The sequence below is a fragment of the Babylonia areolata genome, chromosome 20, assembly GCF_041734735.1.
Source record: "Babylonia areolata isolate BAREFJ2019XMU chromosome 20, ASM4173473v1, whole genome shotgun sequence".
In the NCBI taxonomy this organism is placed as follows: Eukaryota; Metazoa; Mollusca; class Gastropoda; order Neogastropoda; family Buccinidae; genus Babylonia; species Babylonia areolata.
The window spans coordinates 28,022,396-28,035,547 of record NC_134895.1 but is presented as its reverse complement, the minus strand read 5'-3'; the positions used below and the strand labels follow the sequence as shown (position 1 = coordinate 28,035,547).

The 13,152-nt window shown below is 42.3% G+C and overlaps 1 protein-coding gene across 1 annotated transcript in view; it reads left to right on the top strand.

The window, feature by feature from the left end:
• Positions 1-362: 362 nt before the first annotated feature.
• The window catches only part of LOC143295367 (transcription elongation factor 1 homolog), a 38,859-nt gene continuing 26,069 nt past the window's right edge, over positions 363-13,152 (top strand). Inside the window, exon 1 of the mRNA XM_076607025.1 lies at positions 363-424. The gene's annotated coding sequence lies outside the window, so the exon portion shown is untranslated. The remainder of the gene's footprint in view (positions 425-13,152) is intronic.

The window sequence follows — 13,152 nt, the reverse complement described above, 5'->3', positions numbered from 1 at the left end:
GATACTTTTTTCTTCAACTCAGTTAAAAACCTGCGGGAGGTTTATGTCGCTGTGACAGCAGAAATGTCTCTGTGACAGCAGAAGCTGACTTGACTCCGCCTTCTTGTTTCTGGTTCCGCGACATTGAAAATCTTTGCACGACGAGCAAGTTCAACTTTCGCGCTACTTTTTGGTTGTCCGGTTTTTTTTTTGGTTTTTTTTAAATACTCTTTCGATTCTTTAACTTTCATGGATTCAAGCACACTTTCAGTTTCAGCGGACAGAGTGGCCATGTTGCCATATCCGGACGTCCCAAGGTGAAGGGACTGAACTTTTCACTGACTTCCGGTTTTCTAACGAACAAGGTCCACAACATTGTACACATTTCCGCTTCCGCTGGCCGAAACGAACACTCGTGCCTTCTGTTACATTGTGTCTTGTTGAGGTGGGAACAGAGAATGTGTCGTGACCTTTGCTATTGCTTTCTTGAATTTTAAAATTACTTTGTTGTTTGGTTTTGGTTTCTTTTTGTTTGATAAAGTCCTAGTTATATTCTAAACTGGACCGAACTAACGACAGACAGATTGTTTTCGTGCATTTTGTGAAAAATTATATTATGAAATGACATGTTGGGTGTAATTTGTACAACTTCTGGAAAGGCTGAAAAACGAATCGGAATAACGCATAATCCAGCATATCATGAAATACAAACCTACATGTATATATACATATATACGTACGTTTTGAACTTGAACTGGATCAGACGTTTTAGGCCTGGAAGGCCTGTTCGTCGTTCAACTGGATACAGTATACCAGCATGCGTGGCCTAATGATAGCATACTGGATCATATATGCTTGGAGAGTTGGCCCAATGAGCGTCTAACCTAGTCTTGAAGGATAACATGGTTGGGGCAGTCACAACACTATCTGGCAAACCATTCCATATATTAACAACTCGCTCTGTAAAGAAGGAGCTGCGCACTTTCAACCAGCAATGTGATTTACTTAACATTAAACTGTTGCCTCTTCTGTCTCTACTTACTGCAGGTGATAGTTCGGGATTGTTGGTCGTGTAGATTCCATGTATGTATTTGTAGCAATCGATCATATCACCCCGCTGCCTCCGTTCGAGACAGGGCAACTTTAGCAAAGCGAGTCTTTCATGATACGGCTTGTTCTTCAGATGACCAATCAGTTTCGTTGCCCGTTGCTGGAAGTCCTCCACCTCTCTGCACAATGTTTTTGACTGCGGGTTCCAGACCGAATGCCCATACTCCAAAATAGGTCTTACCAGGGATTTGAACAACTGTATAAACAGCTCTTCAGATAGGTAATTGAAGGAACGCCTGATTATACCAACCATCTTGTTAGCCTTTGCAGTGACTGTTGCCACATGCGGCTTAAAGTTCAGCTTGTCAATGTACACTCCCAAGTCTTTCACCACGTCACTCTCAGCAAGTGCCAGGTTGTATTCCGTCCCGTTGTTGTCTTCCCCATTCATGTAGTAGATCGCTTCCGATTTGCAGTTTCCTAGCTTCATTACACTGCATTTTTCTGGATGGAAGTGTAGGAGCCACTCTCTAGACCACTGATGCGGGTTGTCTAGGTCATCTTGGAGGACTTGTGAAGCACCTACTTGGTCAGTCTGTGTGAACAACTTTGTGTCATCGGCAAACAATTTCGCATTACTCTTCACTCTACTAGGAAGGTCGTTGATGTACAACAGGAACAGCAGGGGTCCTAGAACACTACCTTGTGGAATACCGCTTGTGATGTCTGCCTGCTGTGATGTTGCCCTATTCACAACCACTCTCTGCTTCCTTTGAGACAGAAAGTCCTGGATCCAGAGTAATGCCCTGCCTGATACTCCATGTGCATGGATCTTAGAGGCAAGTCTGCGATGTGGGACACTGTCAAACGCTTTCTGGTAATCGATATAAATAGCATCAATGGAGCCACCTCTATCTAGAGCTCTTGTCCAGCTGTCCAATACGTCCAACAATTGTGTAGCACACGAGCGTCCCTGAACAAAGCCATGTTGTTCTACGTTGATCAGGTTGTTGGTCTTGAGATGGTCCATGAGCTGGTCCCTCACCAATGTCTCAAGGACTTTGCAAAGAATGCATGTGCGACTCACAAGTCTGTAGTTGTTTGCCAAGATCTTACTTCCCTTCTTAAAAATTGGAGTCACAAATGCTTCTTTCCATTCCTCTGGGAGCTTTCCTTCTTCCATTGATTTCTGGAACAGTGTCGCTATTGGAACTGCTAGGGCCTCCGCTGCTTCTGACAGAAGAAGGGGACTAATGCCATTTGGGCCTGGGGCTTTTCCTGTCTTCAGGTTCTTGAGAAGTTTTTCGACTTGCTCAACAGAAATGGTTATCCCAGTAAGTTCTGCCTCATATGTATAATGGGGGGGTTCAGGCAATTCATCACCTCCCTCGACTGTAAATACACTCTGGAAAAACAGATTTAGTACTTCTGCTTTTTCACTATCTAATGAGGTCTTTGATCCATCATTTTCAGTAAATCAGCAATTCCAGTTCTTGATTTTGTTTTTTTGCCAATATATGACCAGAATGCCTATGGATTCTTCTTTGCTTGTAATGCAACCTCTTTCTCAAGTCTCTTTTTCGCCTTACGGCAGGCATTATGTGCTTGATTTCTAGCTCTAATGAATTCAATCTCTTGTTACTAGCCAGCGTCTGAAGAGCCTATGCTTTTTCCTGACTGAAGCCAAAGTACCTCTGTCCATCCATGGTTTTCTATTCTTGCCGACTCCTGATCTTGGTACAAACTTGTCAGTAGCTCCTGTAATTTCGCCCTTGATGACTGACCACATTTCGTCGACTGTCAACACTGATAACTTGCTGTTCCAGTCCACTGAACCTAAACTCTGTCTTATGTCTTATGCTATCAAAGTCTGCCTTGTGAAAATTTAGACGCTGGCACTTCTATTCTTCAGTACGTGCACATGACAAGGTGATGACTAGCGTGGCGTGGTCACTTTTTCCAATCCCTGCCGTTGTATTGATATCTAACACCATGTCATCTCTGTGAAAACCAGGTCAATCAAGCTAGGAGTCTGACCCTGTCTGTGACGTGTTGGTTCTTTCTGGTGCTGTATCATGTATGCATCTCTAGTGATCCGAAATGTATGCTGGATGACTTTCCCCTACCCTACATAAGTACATTTTTCATTAATCCAGTCTATTTCTGGAAAGTTGAAATCACCTAGGACCAGCAAATGAGATGTTTTTTTCTCTGCTGCTTTTAAAAACAAACTATTCATCTTATTGTTTTCTTCACTGCTGCTGGGGCTTCTATACACAAGTCCTAGTAACAATCTCTCGTCATCATCCAGTGTACATTCCACAAACAAGGATTCTCTAAAATCACAGAGGTCAATGTCACTTGGGGTTGGTCTAAAGACCACTAGATATGTATAAACAAATGCCTCGGAGTCCAATATCCGTGTTGTTCAAATTATGGAATAGTTCATATCCTTCAATGGCCACTTCACACTCACTCACATCTTAGCGTCTGTTTTTTGGTAGCACCTCAGTAATTCCAATAATGTCCGGTTTATGTTGTTCTATTAGTACTTGAAATTCTGCTCTTTTATTCATAAAACAATCAGCATTTGTATATGAATCTTACCACTGTTTTGACTAGATAAACCAGGAGTTTTAAAACTATGTACATTAGTTCTTTTCTTCTGGACTGGGTTTACTACTCCTCACCTCCCCTGTTGGGGTACCGCCCTATGTTTATGATCTGGCCCTTGCATTGAATCCAATGGGCTGTTGTATCCCCCTTGTTTTTTGAATCCTCTCTCTTTTGCTTCAGCTCCTTATAGAGTTTCTGATCCTGATCTCTCTCCAAGGGAGTCATATCTCTCCTGACAGAAATTCTTACTGAGCTAGAGCCCTCTTCATTTTGATCCTCATTTTCTCTGTTTTCCTTTCTCATTTTGGTAACAGCGCGTATCACATCATCCCGGGCGGTCTGACTGTTAAATTTCACCATGACTGGCCTGTCTTTAGAGTCCCTTTTCTCTTGATATTTCCCCAAACGTCTAACATCCACAGGGGTGTGAGGTATGCTGACTTCTTTAAGTACATCTGTCACCTTGTCCGTGTCATGCTTTTTTCTAGTCTCACTGTCTGCTGATAGACTTTCTGGTATGCCAAATATTATAGCATTTTTTTGTCTACTTAATCTATTTTCTGTTTCTTCCAGCTGTTCCTTGGCTTTCTGATCGACTAGTCTTTTGACATTTTCCATGTTTGCGGAACTAGCCTCCAGGTTTTCCTTGGTCTTTCTATCCACAAAAACTTTCATGCTCTCAATTTTGTTCACATTCTCATCATGAAGTTCACTTTGGATAGTACGGACAGCATCAGCCATGGTTTTGGGAAACATGCCAGACTCTATTTTTGTCAGTTTGTCCTTCACAGATGCTACCTCTCTACTTATATATATATCCTCCACTTCTTTCTGCAGCATCGTCATTCCCCCTAAGAATTTAGCCGCCAAGATATTACATGAGCTATTGCAGTACCAGTGTACTGCAGGCTGTTTCGAGTTGCTGTCTTTGGAGATAATACGAAAAACGTCATCACCAATGCCTTGACAGTTTGCATGAAACCATTTGTCACATAATTCACACAAACCTACAAGATTAAACTTAAAGGCTCTTTATTGGCTTCAAATTGAAGACTTTGGTATACGCAAGGGGTATCAGAATGACTGATTCAATCACTAGCCACTCCGTGTAATTTTTGTTTTTAATCACACAAAACAATGGCGAGCTTTCTCTTCCCCCACACCCCTACACCACCACTCATACCAACCCACCCACACACCTGAAAATATGCTCCAGCTCATACCTTCCACATAAAATTACTACAAAACACAATAGCAAGACCACCAGTGACCACAGACCTAGTACTCGCAGAATGAAAGGCAATAATAAATATCAACAATAAGAATAACAATAAGCACATTAACTACTGATAAAGGCAAGGCCTTCAAGACTCACTTGTGATAACACACATAAAAAGTAAAATTATATAAGGTTGGTTTTTTTTTTTATCGTTAAAACGTGCTCAGTGTTATATTTATAAAGCTTTGGGGGAGAAAAAAAAGAGAGTATATTAGCAGGTTCAAACCAAGCATATTCAGGTCAAGAGCAGACTTACTCAGTTACCAATGATGGAGTCTCCCATCGGATCAACAGATGAGAAGGCAGGCAGGGTTATCTGTTGGTGTGCATCCTCATGTGGGAGAATAGGCCGATTCTGGATGCGCAGCACTTCCCACAGGTGTTGCAAGGGAAATTGTCTCCAGAAATTGAGCTCTGCTTCCTTCGCTCACGCTTCTCCTTAATGGCCAGCGTTCTCTTGTTTTCAAACGTCTTTATGCCACTAGAGCACAGCATCCTCCAGTGAGAGTGGTCAAGGGCATGCCATCAGTTTCCCAGGAAGTGATGTCTATATCACAGGCTTTGAGGTTTGTCTTCAAGGTGTCCTTGAAGTGCTTGCAGGATCTTCCAAGTTCACGGTGGCCTTCCTTCAGCTGGCCATACAAAAGCATCTTTGGGATCCTGCTGTCTGTCATATGGACAATGTGTCCTGTCCAGTGCAGCTGGCACTGGATCAGCAGGCTTTCGATGCTGGGCAGGCTGCTCCTCTCTAGGACCTGGAGGTTGGAGACCCTGTCTTGCCACTTTATGCCAAGGATCTTTCGTAGGCATTTCTGGTGAAACTGCTCAAGTTGTTGAATGTGACAGCGATTTGTCCATGTTTCACAGCAGTACAACAAGATTGTCAGCACAACAGCTCTGTAGGTTTTGATTTTGGTGTTGAGCCTGATGCCTTTGTTGTTCCACAGCCTGTTGTTGAGTCTGACAAAGGCAGAGCTGGCCTTGGCGATGCACAGCGTCACTTCTGCATCAAGGGCTCTGTTGCTGCATAAGGTGCTGCCCAGGTAGCAAAACTTGTTGACTGACTTGATCTCTGTGTCATTGATCTTGATTGCAGGTGGGGGGGAGGCACTGACGTTCTGTGAGCTAGCTGGTTGGTACGTGGACTCGGTCTTGCTGAGGCTGATGGTGAGTCCAAAGTGCCTGCAGGAGGTTGAGAACCTGTCCATAATGAACTGCATGTCCTCATGGGTGTGTACAGCAAGCGCGCAGTCATCAGCAAAGAGGAACTTTCTCAACAGAGCCTCAAACACCCTGGACCTGGCGTGGAGTCGCCGCAAGTTGAAAAGTTTGCCATCTGTGCGAAACTGAATGTAGATGCCCCGGTCACAGTCTTGGAAGGCGTCAATCAGCATGGCAGATAAGAGAATGGAGAACAGTGTGGGTGCCAGGACGCAGTCCTGCTTCACTCCATTTACCACAGGGAACCGATCCGACATGTCAGTATTTTCGTGTACTCACGCCTGCATGCCATTGTCGAATGACGCTGAATTAGGCTCTCTGGGCAGCTGAACTTTAGGAGGATCTTCCACAGACCACAGCGGTTCACCGTGTCGAAGGCCTTAGTCAGGTCTACAAAGACCATGTGGAGTTCCTTGTTCTGCTCACGGCACTTCTCTTGCATCTGATACATGTTCTTCGTCTCTCTGTCCTTATCACACACACACATATGGCATCATGCACTTCCTTTGAAACTTAACAAAATTTGGTTGAATGGAAAATGTTTCCACATTATAAAAGATATGTACCATGAATTGATAGGTTTACATATTCTATCGCGGTTAAAAAGGGAGTGCTTTAGGGAAATGTTATTAGCCCTATGCTATTCAATATTTTCATTAATGGCATAAGAGACTGTATACATGATGACACCTCACCATACATCAATGAAGCAGCCAAGACTCAAATCCCTTATCTGTAATATGCGGATGACATTGTGATACTCTCGACAACAAAAGTAGGACTACAAAACAAACTAGACCAGCTACATGAATATTGTCTGCAATGGGGGCTTATATTATAACGGTTATATATGGATTTGACCAAACACAGTGACGCCTCCTTGAGCTAATGATACTGATACCGGGGGCTTAAAATCAACAGGGACTAAACAAAAGTTGTAATTTTCACAAAAAACGACCCTAAAATACCAGTGCTCTTTTCATGTGGCGATAACTGCATCGAAATGGCGGATAGATACAAATACTTGAGAGTTATTTTTCATAAGAGTGGAAATTTTCACCCTGCTCAAGTTGCTGAAGACCACTCAGTCAAACAAGGAAACAAAGCAGCGTATGCTCTGAAACACAGTGTGCGAGGGAAAGAAGTAAAGATGGATGTAATGATGCACTCGAGTCACCCCAATTCTCAGTTATTGCGCTGAGGTGTGGTTTCCATTCAATCAAACTGCGACAAACTCCACCATGCCCTCTATGCTGTTTAACCAATTCAGTGCCTTTCTCTCTGCAAAATGCCCATCAGAAAATGTACATGTCAACTTCTGTAGGAGCTTTATGGGCTTGCACAAAAGATCAATTAAGTTACGAGTCCTGGCAGAGTTAGGCAGATACCCCATTTCTCTGACTGCAGTGTGTCGGGTTATATCATTCTTGGTGCACATCATAGAATCAAAAGTAGGTAGCTATTTGAGGCAAGCATATGATGATATGTAATCAATGAATTAATTGGAAAAAGTTCCTTGGCTTAATTTTATCAAAAAGATACTGGTTTCAATTGGATTCTCCCACGTGTGGGAGAACCAAGGCATATGTGTGTGTGTGTGTGTGCTGTGGAAGCTGCGATACGTAGCCCAGAAATGAGCGTGTGGAGGAGAGGGGAGGAGGGGGGGGGGTGTTTGGGGGGAGGGGGGGGCGGGGAGGCAGGGTAATATGCGTGTGTGTGTGTGTGTGTGTGTGTGTTGGGGCTCATGTACGTTTATGTGTATTTGATTGTGCCTTCATATCTGTGAAACTGCATGTTGCATGTCTGTTATGCATGTGTGAATGTGCATGTTTTACATTTATTTGCTTATTCATCATCATTATTGTCCTTTTTTTGTTCTCCTTTTTTTTTGTGCGCTTAGAGTTGGCTTCATCAAGATTTTGTGCCTTATAAATATTATTATTATTATTTTTATGTATTGATCTATTATTTTATTTTCATTTTTAAATTTAATTAATTTATTTATTCTTCCTTTTTATTCTTTTTTTTTTCTCAAAGCCTGACTAAGCGGCTGCAAGTTGGGTTACGCTGCTGGTCAGGCATCTGCTTGGCAGATGTGGTGTAGCATATATGGATTTGACTGAACGCAGTGACGCCTCCTTGAGCTACTGATACTGATACTGCTTACAACTTATTGCTTTTTACTTTTTGTTTGTTTGTTGTGTATAGTGTCCATAAGTCCTATGATGGGTTTTACGACAGTTAAATGAGTTCTGAGTTCACACACACACACACACACACACACACACATACCAGCGTCATTGAGGAATGGATGTAAAAAAGCGGCTGTGCTTACTCTGCTATCCTTGTGAAAAAAAAAATCGCTTTGCTTCTGTCTTTTTCCTGGGTCTCACAGCTTCTCCCCACAATCAGCAATATTGTCAACTCATCCCTTCTCACTGGAATGTTTCCATCCACTTTCAAAAGTGCAATTGTCTGGTCTCTTCAGAAGAATCCAACCTTGACGCAAACATTCTGTAAAACTATTGACCAGTTTCTAATCTTCCATTCCTGTCCAAACTCCTTGAAAAAGCTGTCCTGAAGCAGCTCAACAACCACCTTTGTTTCAACAATCTCATCCACCCATTTCAGTCTGTCTATTGTGCTGACCACAGCCCCGAAACCATGCTCCTCCACATCCTGAATAATCTACTGCTAGCGTCCGACTCAGGACAGATCTCCCTTCTCTCTCTTCTCGACTTGTCATTCGCCTTTGACATGATAGACCATTCAGTCCTTCTTTCCAGACTTTTTCATTTTACATTTAGCATCAATGGCACTGTTCAAACTGGTTCAGATCTTATCTCACTGATCGATTCCAGTCTGTCATTGCTGATAATTTCCAGTCTGAACCCGTTAAAATCGAACATGGAGTCCCACAGGGATCTGTTTTACTTTTAGGTCCAGTGCTCTTCACACTGTACACTGCTCCTCTCACTGAAATTATCAACCACCATAATGTCAGTCATCACTCTTATGCTGATGACACTCAACTCCAGAAGAGTGATACCCCTGAAAAAATGTCGTTACTCTTGCAAGAAACATCCAACTGCTTCCTGGACATTCAAAACTGGATGACTCTAAATAAGTTACAACCGAACACAGACAGAACTGAAGCAATGATCATAGAAGCTAAACAAAAACTCTCTTCCATCCAATTGACACAATCAAACTTGGCAGTACATCCATCCCTCTTTCCAGTTCAGTCAGGAACCTTGGAGTTGCCCTTGACAACACACTGTGCATGCAAAAATTTATCAGTCAGACATGTCAATCCTGCTACTGTCAATTGCGGCCCATCAGATCCATCCGGAAATATCTGTCCACTGACGCAACATCTAGACTTGTCATTTCTCTCATTCTTTTTTGCCTTGACTAGTGTAACTCTCTATTGTCTGGTTTGCCTGCTTCATCCATTCAGTCCCTTCAGCGCATGCAAAACTCTGCTGCCTGACTCATCCTCAGAAAGAAAAGATCTGAGCACATCACGTCTCTTTTGCAACATTTCCGCTGGCTCCCTGTCTCACACAGAATAAAGTACAGTTTGTGTTATAAATGTATTCACAAACCTGCCCCTTCCTATCTCTGTGGCTGCCTTCACCTCAACACTCATCTCACTCTCTACGATCGGCTTCGGATCCACTCTGTTTACACGAACCCAGATTCATTCAACAGGTGGCCGCCATTCTTTCTCTGTCTGTGGACCTTGCAGTTGGAATGAACTTCCTCTTTTGCTTTGTCAAGTCTCCACACTCAGCTTTTTCAAGTCTGGTCTTAAAACCCACCTCTTCCCAAAATAGCCTCCCTTCCCTGCCTCTTCCTTGTCTTCAGTTTCTCCAGTTTTAGAGTTATGCATGCATTCACATGACTGGTGTAAAAGCGCTTTGATTTGTCTCTGCACAAGATTCAGCGCTTTATAAATACCATTATGATTATTAGTATCATTATTATTACACACACACACGCGCGCGCGCGCGCGCGCGCACACACACACACACACACACACACACACACACACACTCGCTCCCTCTCATTTTGATAAACCAACTCTCTCATACTTTTTGGTGTATCTGGCATGGCTCTCTCATGGTTCTGCTCTTACCTCTCCAACTGGAACCAGAGTGTTAATGTGAACTGCCAGCATTCAAGACCCGCTCCCTTAGAATTTGGTGTTCCCCAAGGATCTGTCCTTGGACCAGTTCTTTTTCTACTTTATGTACCTGTTTCAGAAATTCTATCCCATCATTCTCTTCCACATCACAGTTTTTTGGATGATAACCAAATTTACAAGTCTGGTCCAATCTCTCATCTGATCTTCCTGAGATGATCACCTCTACTAAACAATGTATTGCTGACATAAAATTGTGGATGACAAGCAACAAACTACAGTTGAATGACAAAAAAACAAATGATTTTTCTTGCTCCGAAACGTTTGCTAAATTCTGTTTCAGTCCCCCAAGGTGTTCAGTTAAATGGATGCAATGTCCCAACTTAAATTGTTCACAACCTTGGTGTTTACCTTGAGTTACATAGAATAAGCTCTATTCTGCACTTTTCTGTCTCAAGATGCAGCAAAAACCCTTGTCTGTTCCCTGGTCCTATCTAGGCTTGACTACTGTAATTCTTTGCTCACTGGATTCCCCAACTACTTATTATCCAGACTTCAGAGAGTCCAGAATCATGCACAGCTTATCTCTGGTTCTCCTTCATTCCCTCCACTGGTTACCTATTGAGAAAAGAATAGAGTACAAACTCTCTCTCCTGTGCTACAAATTTATGATTGGCATGTCTCATTCTTACTTTTCTGAGCTTCTGCATTATTACTCTCCATCTCGCCGGCTCCAGTCATCAGGTGATGACCGTCTTAAAATTTCCATCCTACAGAACCAGATCATATGGAAAATGTACTTTATCTTTCCAGGCTTCCTCCGCATGGAACTCATTCCCGTTTCCTGTCTGTCATGCTGTTTCTTGCCCTTCTTTGAAAACCTCTTTGAAAACTCATTTATTTCCAGCTATTTAAATCAGTAAATAACTCCTTGTCTTCACTTTTATGTTTTAGCCAAGTTAAGTTTTTACTTCAACTATTTTTATACTATTTTAAACATACACATGTTCATATGCACGCATGTGTGTGTGTGTGTGTGTGTGTGATCATCTTGTGTGGAGTGGGTGTGGGTTTATGGGCTGCAGCTGGAACGGGAGGATTTGTGCGTGTGGGTGTATTCATGAGTTTTTAGTATGCATACATCATTGTATTTTTCATTGTAAATGCCCAGGGCTTTTGTTTCATTAGATTGGGCATACCAAATGCCCTTTTATGATTATTATTATTATTATTTCTTCTGGCACAGACAAACTGAAATTCCAGACATCAGTGACCAGGTACTTTGTGACCTGGCTGGCAAGGTTACAAGGTTACTCTTGTTGTCAGTGTGTTTACTTCAGTCTGACAGTGGCTGTTAGAACCTGCATCAGAGCATGAAGCATATATATGGACTGGATTGGTCCGCCTCTGTCCCTTTGACTGAGCATGAAATTCAAATTTTAAGTAGGCCAACACAGAAATACTTTCTGAATCTTGCTAAGCTGAGAAATGTAGTAGTAATTTTTTTTGTATCCTGATGTTAGGGCAACATAAAAAATGTAGCAACGCAAACTTATAGCTGTGTTTGTGGCCTGTTGGTATGTTTATTTCTGTTATGTAAAATGGATGTGGAGCTGTCATCCCATCAGAGCCCGAAAAAGAAGAGCTGAAGACACACCTCTTTTTACATAGATTTCTTTGGGGGGTCTCTAGATTTTACCATGGACACACACATACACACACAGACACACAGACACACACACACACACACACACACACACACAACTGAACACCGGGTGATTACATAGACTCACATTGTTTACACAAGTGGGTCAAAAACTATTTACCATCACAACACAAATCACATTGTTTTCCAGAAAGTTTCAAATCTGCTGTCTTACGTCCACTCATCAAGAAACCATCTTTGGATCATAATTGTTTGAAAAATTATCAGCCTGTATCAACTCTGTCGTTTTTATCAAACATGCTGAAAAAGATTGTATTGTCTCAGCTCTTATCTCATGTGGAACTCATTCGTTTACTTAATTCTCATCAGTCAGCATATAGATGTGGCCATAGTTGCAAAAAGGCCACATTTGGAATAGTCAGTGATTTGCTGTCCAGAACCATGGTGCTTGTCTGGTCTTTCGTTCCTGTAAATTTGATCACATCTCTCCTCTCCTTCATACTTTACACTGGCTCCCAGTACAAGAAAGAGTTATTTACAAAGTTGTCCCTCTTTGTTTCAATTCCATTGAGGCTTCTGGTCCACAGTATCTTTCTGATCTCATTCATCCTTACATACCCTCATGCCAACTCCGCTCTTCTTCTGAAACCTGTATGCTTAGGATCCCCCCTGCTCGAACCAAAACATACGGCCAAACGCAGTTTTTCATTCTAAGCCCCCTTTCTTTGAAATCAACTTCCTCAGCCTCTCCCATCTCCATCACTCATCTTCACAGCAATCTTTCAAATCCAGTCTGAAGACCCACCTTTTCCCCTCCTGATTAATTCTCAACAGCTCATCCATTTCCAGTATGAACTAAAATGACTATTTGTGAGTGAGTGAGTTTTGATAGTTTCAGAATTTGTTGATAGTATTTTTGATTGTTTCAGTTTCAGTAGCTCAAGGAGGCTTCACTGCGTTCGGACAAATCCATATACACTACACCACATCTGCCGAGCAGATGCCTGACCAGCAGCGTAACCCGCTTAGTCAGGCCTTTTGATTGTGTACTATTTACGATTGTGTGCTATGACTTGTCATTGTGTGTGTGCATGCGCGTGTGCTTGTGTGCATTGTTTGAGGGTGGGTGTGGGTGGGGTGGTGAATAGTTTTCAATGATGTTTTGTATCTTGTGTTCAATTTTTCCTTTTTGAT